Here is a 16,912-nt window from a genome sequence, read left to right on the forward strand (position 1 = left end):
CACTTGTAAGCTTACAGAAGTCTTTCAATGTAGAGCAGAATAGATCACTCATAGGTGCCAGAAAATTAAATACTGTGAGAACTCTGCAAATCTTGTAAATGAGAAGGTCCAAATGAAAATATTCTGGTTTCAAGGACTAATTAGCAAATCCTCTTCTCAGAAGAATGTATGTTACAAACCTACTCACTGTAAGAAGACAGTAGCAATTTATCTTAGTAGTTATAATAGTAGCCTAAGTGTAAGTAATTAGATGATATTAAATTTGCCCCTGGAAGCACTAGTGCTGAATGTCCACTAAAACAGCAATCTCCGGAAAGACCCCTTTTTTTTATACAGATGATCACCAACTACGGTAATATAAGGACACAAACTGATTTAACTTTTAGATATATAACAAATCTGTCCATTTCCTCTAAACTTTAAAAGAGAAGTTGCTTTGTTTTTTGTTTAGTTTTTTGTGTTTTACAGCATTATAGAAAGCAAAATAATTTCCTGGCATTTCAATAGGGGAAAATAATGTAATAGATGTGAATCTAGTTGTGTGTAATTGAGAAAAATATGATGGGGGGGATAAGCTGGGGCAATAGGATGGTGGTCTCAAGGCGAAAGGATATTTAGGGGAAAAAAAAAACCATGGGGGGGTCTGGAGGTAGAGTTGGAAGGGGTGTGGTTGGGAAAAAGGATGGGCAGGGGTGGGATCTGGTTAGGAACTTAAGCTGATTGGGATATAGGAAGTGATGGGAGAGAGGAATAGTTTGTAAAACAGGATTTGGAGCTTGATGGAGGTCTGGATATAGAACGAGAGGGGGTTTGGTTAAAATATATAGAATGTGGAGGGAGGGGTCTGGTAAGGAAAAATAGGTTGGGGAGGAGTCTGGTTGATAAACATGTGAGTGGAAAATGGGTGGGAAAAACAGACTGGTTTCAGAATGGGGGTTTATTTTTAAAAAAAATAGAGGCCTGTTTGGAAAAATAGGACAGGATAAAGTTCGGTTGCACTTGTCTCATTTGTTCATGTGTGTGTGCTACTCTCTCTCCAAGTCAAAGGAAATAAGTGTAAGGGCTATTTAATGAGATATGTCTTGTGGTAGGATTAAGTTAGCGCCTCTTCTTGCACTGCTGCAGGTACGGGACACAAAGACTTATGGTAGATGTATTTCACCTTGCTGATGCTTTTTTGGATCTATGGTTAATGGTTAAAGTGTTGAGACAGCAAGGATCAGCAGAAGGGGGAATCGCTTTTCCGGAGTTAAGTATTTTATTTTTTATTTTTTAAGAAAAAAACAGTTTGTTTTATTGTAATTAAGTGTTTGGCAGCTTAAAAATGTAAATAATAAATTTACACAAAATTATACGAATCTCGTAATTATACAGAAGTCATAGATTAATATTCTTGGATTAATATTAAAACAAACAGCAATCATTCAGAAACAGACAGTTATTATCTGTAACCATCATATTTTACATTTGCTTCGGCAATGTATCTTTTGAAAAGCCTTTAAAACACATACAAGGGGCGCGATCCGATATACGGTGTAGTTTTCGGCGCAAGCGAGGGAACTCGCGCTGCCCGTAATTTCACCTCGCACATCGGGGTATTACATATACTGCGCCGCTAGATGCTAAACTGGCGTAAGTAGGACAAACTGGTGTTCTTCCGAAAAGTGCACAAATACACATTTTACTTGTCGCAAGTGACTTACGTCTGTATTTTGTCCACGTAAAGGGGGGTAGTTATCAAGCCGTCAACCTCAAATACGCTGGAATTCCGCAGCGTATTTGTGGCGAGGCTGATTCGCCTTAGTTATCAAAGGCTAGAGACCGGCAAAAGTAGAATTTTGTGACGTAAACTTCGATCCGCCGGACTCAGTCCGACACAGATCGATTCTTACGTCACTCCAGATGTTCCGCACACAACTGCGGCACAATCTGACTACTTTTGCTAGTTATCAAAAAACTAGCAGGTACGCTCGGCACTTTTACGGCCCAGCGTACCTGGTTTTTAATCCGCCACCCTGGAGGCGGCGGATCCCATAGGAATCAATGGGAGTCTGACCATAGCGAAAGTACAAGTTCGCTGCTGCCAGACATCCCATTGATTCCTATGGGAATTGTCTGCACCTAACACGTACCCCGAGTCTAAACACCACTAATCTGTCCCCCCTACACCGCCGCAACTAAATAAATGTATTACCCCCTAAACCGCCGCTCCCGGAGCCCACCGCAAGCTACTCTATACATATTAACCCCTAAACCGCCGCTCCCGGAGCCCACCGCAACTATAATATATGTATTAACCCCTAAACCACCGCTCCCGGAGCCCACCGCCACCTACATTATACCTAGTAACCCCTATCCTGCCCCCCCTACACCGTCGCCACCTATAATAAATTTATTAACCCCTATCCTGCCCCCTACTACACCGCCGCCATTGTAATAAATTTATTAACCCCTATCCTGCCCCCCACTACACCGCCGCCACTGTAATAAAATTATTAACCCCTAAACCTAAGTCTAACACTAACCCTAACACCCCCTAACTTAAATATTAATTAAATAAATCTAAATAATATTTCTATTATGAACTAAATTAAGTCTGGTTGAACTAAATTGAGTCTGGTTGATAAACATGTGAGTGGAAAATGGGTGGGAAAAACAGACTGGTTTCAGAATGGGGGTTTATTTTTAAAAAAAATAGAGGCCTGTTTGGAAAAATAGGACAGGATAAAGTTCGGTTGCACTTGTCTCATTTGTTCATGTGTGTGTGCTACTCTCTCTCCAAGTCAAAGGAAATAAGTGTAAGGGCTATTTAATGAGATATGTCTTGTGGTAGGATTAAGTTAGCGCCTCTTCTTGCACTGCTGCAGGTACGGGACACAAAGACTTATGGTAGATGTATTTCACCTTGCTGATGCTTTTTTGGATCTATGGTTAATGGTTAAAGTGTTGAGACAGCAAGGATCAGCAGAAGGGGGAATCGCTTTTCCGGAGTTAAGTATTTTATTTTTTATTTTTTAAGAAAAAAACAGTTTGTTTTATTGTAATTAAGTGTTTGGCAGCTTAAAAATGTAAATAATAAATTTACACAAAATTATACGAATCTCGTAATTATACAGAAGTCATAGATTAATATTCTTGGATTAATATTAAAACAAACAGCAATCATTCAGAAACAGACAGTTATTATCTGTAACCATCATATTTTACATTTGCTTCGGCAATGTATCTTTTGAAAAGCCTTTAAAACACATACAAGGGGCGCGATCCGATATACGGTGTAGTTTTCGGCGCAAGCGAGGGAACTCGCGCTGCCCGTAATTTCACCTCGCACATCGGGGTATTACATATACTGCGCCGCTAGATGCTAAACTGGCGTAAGTAGGACAAACTGGTGTTCTTCCGAAAAGTGCACAAATACACATTTTACTTGTCGCAAGTGACTTACGTCTGTATTTTGTCCACGTAAAGGGGGGTAGTTATCAAGCCGTCAACCTCAAATACGCTGGAATTCCGCAGCGTATTTGTGGCGAGGCTGATTCGCCTTAGTTATCAAAGGCTAGAGACCGGCAAAAGTAGAATTTTGTGACGTAAACTTCGATCCGCCGGACTCAGTCCGACACAGATCGATTCTTACGTCACTCCAGATGTTCCGCACACAACTGCGGCACAATCTGACTACTTTTGCTAGTTATCAAAAAACTAGCAGGTACGCTCGGCACTTTTACGGCCCAGCGTACCTGGTTTTTAATCCGCCACCCTGGAGGCGGCGGATCCCATAGGAATCAATGGGAGTCTGACCATAGCGAAAGTACAAGTTCGCTGCTGCCAGACATCCCATTGATTCCTATGGGAATTGTCTGCACCTAACACGTACCCCGAGTCTAAACACCACTAATCTGTCCCCCCTACACCGCCGCAACTAAATAAATGTATTACCCCCTAAACCGCCGCTCCCGGAGCCCACCGCAAGCTACTCTATACATATTAACCCCTAAACCGCCGCTCCCGGAGCCCACCGCAACTATAATATATGTATTAACCCCTAAACCACCGCTCCCGGAGCCCACCGCCACCTACATTATACCTAGTAACCCCTATCCTGCCCCCCCTACACCGTCGCCACCTATAATAAATTTATTAACCCCTATCCTGCCCCCTACTACACCGCCGCCATTGTAATAAATTTATTAACCCCTATCCTGCCCCCCACTACACCGCCGCCACTGTAATAAAATTATTAACCCCTAAACCTAAGTCTAACACTAACCCTAACACCCCCTAACTTAAATATTAATTAAATAAATCTAAATAATATTTCTATTATGAACTAAATTAATCCTATTTAAAACTAAATACTTACCTTTAAAATAAACCCTAATATAGCTACAATATAAATAATAATTATATTGTAGCTATCTTAGGATTTATTTTTATTTTACAGGCAAATTTCAATTTATTTTAACTAGGTACAATAGCTATTAAATAGTTATTAACTATTTAATAGCTTACCTAGCTAAAATAAAGAGAAATTTACCTGTAAAATAAAAACTAACCTAAGTTACAATTACACCTAACACTACACTATACTTTAATAAATTATTCCTATTTAAAACTAAATACTTACCTGTAAAATAAACCCTAAGATAGCTACAATGTAATTCATAATTACATTGTAGCTATTTTAGGATTTATATTTATTTTACAGGTAACTTTGTATTTATTTTAGCTAGTTAGAATAGTTATTAAATAGTTATTAACTATTTAATAACTACCTAGCTAAAAGAAATACAAAATTACCTGTAAAATAAATCCTAACCTAAGTTACAATTAAACCTAACACTACACTATCATTAAATTAATTAAATAAATTAAATACAAATAACTACAATTAAATACAATTACATAAACTAACTAAAGTACAAAAAATAAAAAAAGCTAAGTTACAAAAAATAAAAAACATAAGTTACAAACATTTAAAAAATATTACAACAATTTTAAGCTAATTACACCTAATCTAAGCCCCCTAATAAAATAACAAAGCCCCCCAAAATAAAAAAATGCCCTACCCTATTCTACATTAAAAAAGTTCAAAGCTCTTTTACCTTACCAGCCCTTAAAAGGGCATTTTGTGGGGCATGCCCCAAAGAAAACGGCTCTTTTGCCTGTAAAAGAAAAATACAACCCCCCCCCAACATTAAAACCCACCACCCACATACCCCTAATCTAACCCAAACCCCCCTTAAAATAACATAACACTAATCCCCTGAAGATCATCCTACCTTGAGTCGTCTTCACTCAGCTGAGCCACCGATGGAACTGAAGAGGAAATCCGGAGCGCCAGAAGTGATCCTCCAAGGGGCGCTGAAGAAATCTTCCATCCGATGAAGTGATCCTCCAAGCGGCGCTGAAGAAGTCTTCCATCCGGCCGATGTCATCTTCCAAGCGGCGCTGAAGATCATCTTCCATCCGGGCGATGTCATCTTCCAAGTGGGGTCTTCAATCTTCTTGCTTCAGGATCGATCTTCATCCCGCCGACGCGGAACATCCTTCTTCCCCGACGGACTAACGACGAATGAAGGCTCCTTTAAGGGACGTCATCCAAGATTCTATCAGCCTATCGGAATTAAGGTAGGAAAAATCTGATTGGCTGATTGAATCAGCCAATCAGATTGAGATCGCAATCTATTGGCTGTTCCGATCAGCCAATAGAATGCGATCTCAATCTGATTGTAACGTAAGTTAGTTTTTATTTTACAGGTAAATTTCTCTTTATTTTAGCTAGGTAAGCTATTAAATAGTTAATAACTATTTAATAGCTATTGTACCTAGTTAAAATAAATTGAAAGTTACCTATAAAATAAAAATAAATCCTAAAATAGCTACAATATAATTATTATTTATATTGTAGGTATATTAGGGTTTATTTTATAGGTAAGTATTTAGTTTTAAATAGGATTAATTTAGTTCATAATAGAAATATTATTTAGATTTATTTAATTAATATTTAAGTTAGGGGGGTGTTAGGGTTAGTGTTAGACTTAGGTTTAGGGGTTAATAAATTTATTACAGTGGCGGCGGTGTAGTGGGGGGCAGGATAGGGGTTAATAAATTTATTATAGGTGGCGACGGTGTAGGGGTTAATAAATTTAAGATAGGTTGCGGCGGGTTCAGGGAGCGGCGGTTTAGGGGTTAAACTATTTATTTATTTGCGGCGAGGTGCGGGATCGGCAGGATAGGGGTTAATAACTTTATTACAGAGGGCGACGGTATAGGGGGGGCAGGATAGGGGTTACTAGGTATAATGTAGGTGGCAGCGGTGTCAGGGAGCGGCGGTTTAGGGGTTAATACATTTAGCAGAGTTGCGGCAGGGTCTAGGAGCGGCGGTTTAGGGGTTAATACATTTAGCAGAGTTGCGGCAGGGTCTAGGAGCGGCGGTTTAGGGGTTAGTAACTTTATTTAGTTGTGGGGGGCTCCGGGGGCACCTGTATAGGGGGTAGAACAGTGCAGTTTAGTGTGAGTGCTTAGTGACAGGCTAGCAATAAAGCTGGGAAAAAGCCGAAGAGCAGCGAGATCGGATGAGTGATAACTCTCACAGTCCACTGCTCATCGCCCCGCGGCTTTTTGACAGCTTTATTTGATAACTTAGGCATATTTTTTCAGGTCCGCGGCGGCAAAGGTAGGCAAGCTTAGGCGGGCGTATTGGGCCGGTGAAGGCAGGAAAGTTGACACGATGATAACTACCCCCCAAAGTCTCAATAAAGAGTAGTTTTATGCAAATTAGGCTAACACTCGTAAAAATAACCCGCGACTCCATCTAAAAATGCGACACGTAATTACGCTATTCAAAAGTCATATATAAACCCATGCGCAGCCGCCATTTTCTTCAGTGTGTTTGGATGGTTCGTTGAGCTACAGCACACTACAGTGGAGTGGAGGATTAGTCAGAGTAGAGAGAGAGGCGCAAACAGAGGAGTTAGGTCGCATTGTTGGTTGGTAAAGCTTGTACAGGGAGTGCAGAATTATTAGGCAAATTAGTATTTTGACCACATCATCCTCTTTATGCATGTTGTCTTACTCCAAGCTGTATAGGCTCGAAAGCCTACTACCAATTAAGCATATTAGGTGATTTGCATCTCTGTAATGAGAAGGGGTGTGGTCTAATGACATCAACACACTATATCAGGTGTGCATAATTATTAGGCAACTTCCTTTCCTTTGGCAAAATGGGTCAAAAGAAGGACTTGACAGGCTCAGAAAAGTAAAAAATAGTGAGATATCTTGCAGAGGGATGCAGCACTCTTAAAATTGCAAAGCTTCTGAAGCGTGATCATCGAACAATCAAGCGTTTCATTCAAAATAGTCAACAGGGTCGCAAGAAGCGTGTGGAAAAACCAAGGCGCAAAATAACTGCCCATGAACTGAGAAAAGTCAAGCGTGCAGCTGCCAAGATGCCACTTGCCACCAGTTTGGCCATACTTCAGAGCTGCAACATCACTGGAGTGCCCAAAAGCACAAGGTGTGCAATACTCAGAGACATGGCCAAGGTAAGAAAGGCTGAAAGACGACCACCACTGAACAAGACACACAAGCTGAAACGTCAAGACTGGGCCAAGAAATATCTCAAGACTGATTTTTCTAAGGTTTTATGGACTGATGAAATGAGAGTGAGTCTTGATGGGCCAGATGGATGGGCCCGTGGCTGGATTGGTAAAGGGCAGAGAGCTCCAGTCCGACTCAGACGCCAGCAAGGTGGAGGTGGAGTACTGGTTTGGGCTGGTATCATCAAAGATGAGCTTGTGGGGCCTTTTCGGGTTGAGGATGGAGTCAAGCTCAACTCCCAGTCCTACTGCCAGTTTCTGGAAGACACCTTCTTCAAGCAGTGGTACAGGAAGAAGTCTGCATCCTTCAAGAAAAACATGATTTTCATGCAGGACAATGCTCCATCACACGCGTCCAAGTACTCTACAGCGTGGCTGGCAAGAAAGTGTATAAAAGAAGAAAATCTAATGACATGGCCTCCTTGTTCACCTGATCTGAACCCCATTGAGAACCTGTGGTCCATCATCAAATGTGAGATTTACAAGGAGGGAAAACAGTACACCTCTCTGAACAGTGTCTGGGAGGCTGTGGTTGCTGCTGCACGCAATGTTGATGGTGAACAGATCAAAACACTGACAGAATCCATGGATGGCAGGCTTTTGAGTGTCCTTGCAAAGAAAGGTGGCTATATTGGTCACTGATTTGTTTTTGCATGTCAGAAATGTATATTTGTGAATGTTGAGATGTTATATTGGTTTCACTGGTAAAAATAAATAATTGAAATGGGTATATATTTGTTTTTTGTTAAGTTGCCTAATAATTATGCACAGTAATAGTCACCTGCACACACAGATATCCCCCTAAAATAGCTATAACTAAAAACAAACTAAAAACTACTTCCAAAAATATTCAGCTTTGATATTAATGAGTTTTTTGGGTTCATTGAGAACATGGTTGTTGTTCAATAATAAAATTAATCCTCAAAAATACAACTTGCCTAATAATTCTGCACTCCCTGTACACTTACACAAATATTTACATATTGCACACATATTGCATACATACATATACAAAATACACAACACTTTTTTTTTTCTAACACCTCACACATTTTATTTCAATTTTACAGTGTGATAGGCTGAGTGTTTGGTTGTGATTGTGTGTGATTGAACTGGGAGTGAATGTGAGGATGGCAGGGAGAGGTAGGGCGGAGGGGCGGAGGGGAGAGGAGTGGCAGGGAGAGGAGTATTGTAGAGGACAGGAGGAGCAGTGGGGTCCCCGTCAGGGAGTAAGTGGAGTGGGGAGAGGGAGAGCTAGAAGGGATGATGGGAGGGGAGATGCCCGAGAGCCCCAGAGACCAGGCACATCAAGGAGAGGGACAGAGGGTGCACATGGGGACAGAAGGGGGGAGGAGGGAGAGGATAGGGAGGAACCCACACCAGGGACATCGCAGGGAGCAAGCCAGGTGTCCACAGAGGATGAGAGGAAGAGATGTCCAAACTTCTCATTTGATGAGAATGTTGCCCTAGTCCAGGCCAGCATGGACAACCACAGTGCCCTCTTTGGCCAGGAGAAGGGCAAAGGTGTTGCCAGAAGGCGTAAAACGGCATGGTTGGCGGTACAGGATGCCGTCAACAGTGTGGCCCCGCAGAGGAGGACTGTTGAGGGCCTTAAAAAAAGGAGGAATGACTGTAAGAGGCGGGTGAAAGAGAAGATGGGGCAGGAAGCCATGCACCAGAGGGGAACAGGCGGTGGTCCACCCCTGGACACAGAATACAACACCTGGCAGGAGATGATACGCAGGTCCCCGAGTATCACAGCAGTCCGTGGACTTCCAGGGGCTCATGACTCAGGGGTTGCAACCACAGCACATCATGCTGGTGAGTAACATCCCACACACCAGTATGATATGTATTTGAGATATAACATCCTTTAATGTCACACATTCATGTACACAATGAGGAGCATGGTATTTGGCCTACTAACAAAAACATCTACAATTATATTTCCCATTAATGCTACTTAACACAATGCAATTCATGATATGAGGTGGAATAGTGCAATACTAACATGTCTCAGAGTAACACAGGCCACAAGCCACATGTAGAGTTTTCAGTAAATGGACACTATAGCCATCACAATACTTTTAGCTTAGAAAGCAGGTTTTGTGCCTACATCAGGCTAAAGTAAATTGTGTGACCATAGTGTCACTTAAAGAACACATTTTTTTCATCATTGACATGTACACATAACTATTGTATGAAACACATACCTGTATACTGTGCAGATTAAAATCCCTCATATCACAAATCACATTGTGCACATGCATGTTATAGAGTTTGACATGAGAATGAGTATAGGCCCTAGCATGTATCAATGTACATTGTATGCCTACATGGACATATATCTGACTGTACTAATCCCTCTCATCATTTGACTCCTCCACAGAACCTCCTGTCACCAAGATGCAAACAGGCATGCCGCCACCTCCACCACCACCACCAGTCACAGGCATGCTGCCACCTCCACCACCACCACCAGTCACAGGCATGCAGCCACCACCACCAGTCTTCATGCAACCACGTGAACATTATGCTCCCAGGCATGAGCAGGGTTGGATGGCTTCAGTAGAGGACACGGAAGTGATGCCACCACCATTGACATCTGACCCCTGGCAAGATTCCTGGCCAGAGGAATATTCTTCTTTTGGCTTTGAGGGGGAGCCAAGTCAGCCACAAAGGGTCCATGTCTTTACCCCCCCCCCCAACACAATATCAGGGCAGTCATGGCTTTTACACACAGGGTATGTCACAAGAAGTGCAAACTGGACAGGCTGAGTGGTCACACACTGGTCATCAATGGGACTACCAATCCACCCTGAGAGCTCCACCATCCTCTTCCCTTGGGAGAGCTCCACCATCCTCTTCCCTTGGGAGAGCTCCACCATCCTCTTCCCTTGGGAGAGCTCCACCATCTGCAGATGAGCATATAGCTGGAATTACTCAAGCACCAGCAGATGCAGCTGAGGATGTCCCACAACCACCAGCAGATGCAGCTGAACCTGCACCTCAAGTACCTAGAAGCCCTGCTGCTCAAGAGACTGTGGATGCACTGTATTCTCCCCTGGATGAGGAATACATTTCCCTCCAGAGGAGGCTCATAACAAGCTGCAAGAGCAGACAAAGAGGCCAACAGAGGTTTCACAGGAGCCAAGAGAGGTTACTCAAGCGTAGCATAGAGCTGCAGAGGGACATGGCAGCATCATTAAATGGAATTGTTCAAAACCAGTCGCAGATGATGAGAATTCTGTCTGATATGCAGATGCAGATGGACAATAGATGGCGGGAACAAAATCAACTCTTGGGTGTGTGTTGGTTGAGCACTTTACACACCAGCAGGACACTGCCTCCAGCCTATCATCTGTGGCCAGCACACCAGCAGAAACAGAAGAATCTTCTCAAACCAGGAGAACAAGGCAATCCACTACAGCCACCTCAGCTCCCTCATACAAGAAGCCAAAAAAGAAATAAATATTCTTATAGTTCACCATAAATCTTGTCCTCTGTTATTTACCATATAATTGTCATCCACATCCATGTGAGGTGTGTTTTAGTACACTAATATTGTTAAAACATATAATAAGGCCTGTGTGGAAAATGGCCCAAAAAAGGTAATATTATCCTGTTTATGACATATTCTTGTACTATAACACATCCACAATAGTTGTTTCTGAAGGGTACATATAGTCAAACTCATTTCTAAGATGTAAATCAATGTATCTCACATCCAATATAAATTGACACATTGGTATATATAGTAGTGATGTTACTGATAGGGTGGCCATTATCAGGTGTTTTAAGTCTGCAGGTTAAAGGTTGTGGTGTCTGTGATTGGTTTGACACAATTGCAAAGAGGCAGCCTTCAAGAAGGTGTTAGAAATGATCATATGAGCCATCCAAGGTTTTGCTTTCAACTAAGAATACCAAGAGAACAAAGCAAGTGTTCTAATTAAATCTGAAAGTAGTTTGAAATAACATGCCCTATTTAAAAGAAGGTTTTCTTTGGACTTGACTGTCCCTTTATATATTTTTTGGCATCAGTGCCAAGCTGTGTTAGCATTAGAATAAATTACACTCCAGTGGGTTCTAAAGAGATGAAGGTAATCCAATTTAAAGTAAATAAGCAAGTATATGTCCACAATGTGATAAAGTACCTACAAGCTCAATCCATTTGATTATGTTGTGGCTTGAAACTATTTCAAATACACAAATAAACCATAAAAAAGCAATATCATAGTATACTGTCCCTTTAACCTTGAGATGCTGCTTAAATGTATGTGTTTGTTAAGGCTTCCAGGGAGTTACGTTGTTTTTTTAAGTCAGTGCAAGGGCTCCTGCGCCTGCAATTTGTGGCGAGATGAGAATGGAGTAGATTTTCTGAAATCTGCGAGCGTAAGTCCTTATATTGTATATTGGATACCAAATTGCGCGTAGTTCTATGTTAGTCTATGGGTAAAAAAAAATACGGCCGAAGGGTGAAATATACGCGTGTAACTTGTATGCTACGCCGTATATGTGATACCAAACCCGCGCAAAATCTGGCGTCGCCGGCTTTTGTGGGCGACGCTGCATATTGGATGGGGCCCAAGAAGTTCCTATCGCCCCCTCTAGGAAATGTTGTTATGCAAACGCATAATTTTTTTTTTTTACTATAGAACTGATGTAAATTTAATAGATTTCAAGTTTTTTAAGTTATAATTGATTTCAATTGGGACCAGGGAGACTGTGTGATCCAAGACTTTTGAATTATTAGCAAACCTTTTACTGTTTTTTTTTTTGTTTGTTTTTTTAATTCAATTTTTTATTGGAAACTTAACACATTATACAGAACATACAAAGCATCGCGTTTTCCATTTTTCAAGTGATTTTTCTGGCAACTAGTGCCTTGTCTAGGGCTAAGGCATAGCCTTGTAGAGTCTATAATCAGTCCATGTCCATCTGGGCTCCACGGCCCTTCAAATATAATCAGTGACAAGTGACAAAAAGCAAGATCATAAAACATATGAGTCAAATAATTCTGAAGTACAATGTGAACATCCATAAAATGAAATTGACAAAGAAAAGAAATATTGGTTCTCATAGCACTACAATGTCCTAGTTCAATATGATAAGTTAGTAAGTACTCCCCCTCCTAGCAGTTGGTTAAGTGTATCTGACCCCTCGGTCCTCTATTGGGTGTGTGATAGTAGGTATTGCATTGACAGTCATGTCTCCCTTTTCCAGTACTACCATCTGGAGCATGCTATTTGTGGTGATTATTACTCTCTGTCCACTGCTGCATCATAAGTTCGTGTATGTCTGCTATTCCCTGTTGGAGATGATGGTACCTTTCTAACTGCAATAGGATGTCTACATGCTGCTTCCATTCCACTATTGTTGGTATTGTCCGTGTCTTCCAGTGTTTCGGATTTAACATTTTGGCGCTGTTCAGCATAGTTATCAGCAGGGCCCTGCTCTGTTTGTTCTCTAGTTTGGGTAGTGATAAGTACAATATCGTTTTGGGGCTGTTTTGCAGTGGTTTCCCTATCGTGTGTTCTATATGGTGGAGTACACCCCACCCAATACGCGTCTAATTTAGGGCAGAGCCACCAGATATGTGTTGGTGTGCTCTCACCCCCGCAATCCCTCCAACACCCTCCTGACGCTGTCCTGTATATTCGGTGTAACCTACTGGGTGTGAGGTACCACCTTGACAGAAACTTGTAACTGGCTTCCTGCACTCTTACAGAAATGTAGGCTTTTTTGGTAATCTGAAACGCGGCCTGCCACTTACTATTGTCTATCTCAATTTGTAACTCCTTCTCCCATGCTCTGGTGTATGTAGGAATGGTGTGTGTGTCTTCCACTAAGAGGAGTTTGTATGTTAGTGATATGGCATGGACCGTGGGAGCATCCCGCAAGCACATGTTTTTGAATGCTGTCACCTGTCTTGTGAGTGTATGTCTGGAGCGGTGAGTCACAAGGTAGTGGTTAAGCTGTGAGTGTGATAGCCAATTCATATGTATGCCTGGTGTCATTTCTTGTATCTCGGCTAATGATATGAGTTTGTCTCCCTCCAGGAAAGTTGCAAGTGTCAGGTCTTTAAAGGGCACCGTGGGGCCTACCTCTTTCTCCCTGTAGTTCCAGGGCACTTCAGGGTTCGAATAAATGGGGGTTAATGGGGCGTGTATGGAGGAAATGTTTGTGGATGTGCGTAAGATTTTGTCCCAGTGCGTGTAGAAGTCTAGAAGTAGGGGGTATGTGGTGGTGGCAGAGGCCCTGGCCCTCTCCGGGACCCACGCCTGAAGGCCGGCATTTCTTGTGTCTAGGATGTTGCGATCCAGTTGTACCCACATCTTATTGGGGTCATTGTGGCACCAGTCAATTAATCTCTGCAGTGTAATGGCTTGTTTGTAAGTGTATATGTTGGGCACTATTGTTCTAGTACACTTTGTATCTTGTTTAAGTAGTTCACCGGCAGCGGTATGGGAGTGGTCTGGAGTAAGTACAGTAGTCTAGGAACCACATTCATTTTAATAACATTGATCCTCCCCATCCACGATATCGGTTTTTTTTTCAAGCTAGAAAGGTCTGAGACTAACGTGTGTTCCAATGTTTTATAATTAGCCTGGAATATAATTTGCAGATCTGGAGAAATGTAAACACCCAGATATTTCATTTTGGTCTGTTGCATTCTGAGTGGGCAGTCTTGTAGGATCTCTGGTAGTTCACCAGGGCCGTATGTGATGTTCAGTAACTCGGACTTAGTTATATTGAGGTGAAAGTTGGAAACCCGTCCATATTCCCTGAAGGTAGTTAGGGCATTGGGCAGGGTGGTTTCTATCCTAGTTAGCGTGAGTAGCACATCGTCCGCGTATAACACAAGCTTGTGCTCACTTGATTTAACATGAATCCCCGATATCTGTGTGTCCTCTCTTATTTATTGGGCCCGTGCCTCTATGGTTATAGAGAAGAGGATCGGCGAGAGAGGGCATCCCTGCCTCGTGCCGTTTCAAATGTTAAGCTTGTCAGATAGGAGGCCGTTGACCCTGACCCTCGCCATCGGATGTCTATATAATGTGAAGATTTGGGCTATGAATGTGTTGCTGAATTTCATCTTGTGCAGAACCGCCTTTAAGAAATGCCAATGTATCCTGTCAAAGGCTTTCTCTGCGTCTGTTGACACAATAACTAATGGTATATTATGTTGTTGGGCGTAAGTCGTCAATTGCAGCACTTTTAATGTATTGTCCCGTACCTCCCTTCCAGGTACGAAACCCACCTGATCCAGATGTATCAGATTAGGTAAGTACTGGTTGATTCTGGTGGCCAGGATCTTAGCAAAGACCTTGATATCAGAGTTCAGGAGGGAAATGGGATGAAAATTCTCTGGTCTGTTTGGGCATCTGCCTTGTTTGGGAAGTACTGTAATGTTGGCCTCTAACATGTGTTCCGTAAAGCCCCCGTCTCTTAATAATGAGTTGAATAGTGAAGCTAGTGGTGTACGTAGGTGATAGATGAAAGTTTTATAGTAAATAATGCCCAACCCGTCTGGTCCTGGGCTCTTACCGTTTGGCATGGATTTAATGGCTGCTGTAAATTCGTCATGTGTGATCGGTGAGTCTAATGCTTCAATGTCCTCCGTGTGTAATGTGCGCAAGGTCACCCCCTCAAAGTAACTGTCTATTTCGTGCTGCCCGCAGTCATTGCGGATGTTGTATAATTTCTCATAATATTGTCTGAACGTCTCCGCTATTTTAGTACTGTCTCTATGTATGTCTCCTGCTGTATCTGTTAACGTGTGTACATGGGTGCTTAATTGTTGCCGTTTCTACGCCTTGGCCAGTGATGGGCCTGATTTATTGTTTACATCAAAGTACTTTTGTTTCAACATTGTAGTACTGTGCTGGTATTCCCTAATGTAGTGACTGTTAAGGTAATTCCTAGCTTTGGTTAGGGTCTCTAAGATAATTGAAGAGTTAGGGGCTTGTTTGTGTTGCGTCTCCCAGTATCGTATTTGTGAGAGAGTGGAATTCATGAATTGCCGGTCAGTTTTAATTTTCCTTGCCTTGTGTTTAATGAACTCCCCCCGTACCACACATTTGTGTGCCTCCCATGTTGTGGATGCGGATGTGTCCGCAGGCGCGTTTTCCCTAAAGTAATGCCCTAATGTCTTGTCGATGTCCAATTTGACTAAAGGGTTAGTTAGGTCGAACTCTTCCAGTCTCCACAAAAAGTAGTGTGGTGGTGCATCGGGCCATGTTATTGGCAGAATGGTGGATGACTCTATCATGGATAGTCCTAACTGGTCTGTAATAATGTAGTCGATCCTAGTGTAGGTATGATGTGGGTGTGAATAGAATGTGAAGTCTGAGGAGTCTGGGTTTTTGGTTCTCCATATGTCATGCAGTTTTAGGAGCTGAAGCTGAGAGTTTGTGGATTTTATTACTTTCAGCGGGGTGCATGTCCGTCCTGTAGAGGTGTCACGTGAGGGATCCAGTGGCAGGTTAAAGTCGCCTGCCATAAACAGTACTCCCTTCATGTGTTCGAGTAGTAACTGGGTCACTTGTTTAAACACTGTATGTTGTCCCTGATTGGGTAGATATACATTCACTAATGTCACGTAGGCATTAAACAGGAGCCCTACAACTATCAAGTTTTTTAAGAATATGCCCACTCCCCCTCTCTTTGATGGTCCCGAGGCCAGGAAAAAGGTCCGGTACTTATTGTTTATAGACTTAGGCTCCCTTCCCTTTTTAAAATGAGTCTCTTGTATATAAAGTATATCCCCTGCTGATTTGTGTAACTGGTGAAAAGATATCGACCACTTTTCAGGGCTATTAAGCCCTTTGGCATTAATTGATATGTTTGAGTGACCGTGTTTGCGCTTCCTCCTGGCCTGCCATAAGAATGTTTTCCCTTTTCGAAACTGTTTAAGATGGTGATAGGTGGGCAACCCTTACTTATGACCAAAGTGTTTGGTGTGTCTTGTAGTGGTGGCTTTCTGTCCCCAAGCCCCGCTCAGATAGTCAGGTGAGCTTAATAAGCTTGTATGTAGTAAAGACTGTCAGGTAGAGGAAGTGTAGTGTGACAAAGTAGCTAGAGAACAAGAATATAACAAATCTTTCGGTTGAACCTGGAACAAAAAGTGCAATGCAATAACAAGGTAACAATATCAACCAACAGAGAGAAAAAAGAAATATATCAATTAGGGCAATATCCCCGCCCCTAAGCCCAGTTACTTAAATACAAATATCAAATATATGTCAAACGACCTGAAGCCATATAGGATTATTGAGAGTCCCTTCGAGCTGATGGATACACACTGTCTGGAA

Source organism: Bombina bombina, chromosome 6, assembly GCF_027579735.1.
Source record: "Bombina bombina isolate aBomBom1 chromosome 6, aBomBom1.pri, whole genome shotgun sequence".
NCBI classification, from domain to species: Eukaryota; Metazoa; Chordata; class Amphibia; order Anura; family Bombinatoridae; genus Bombina; species Bombina bombina.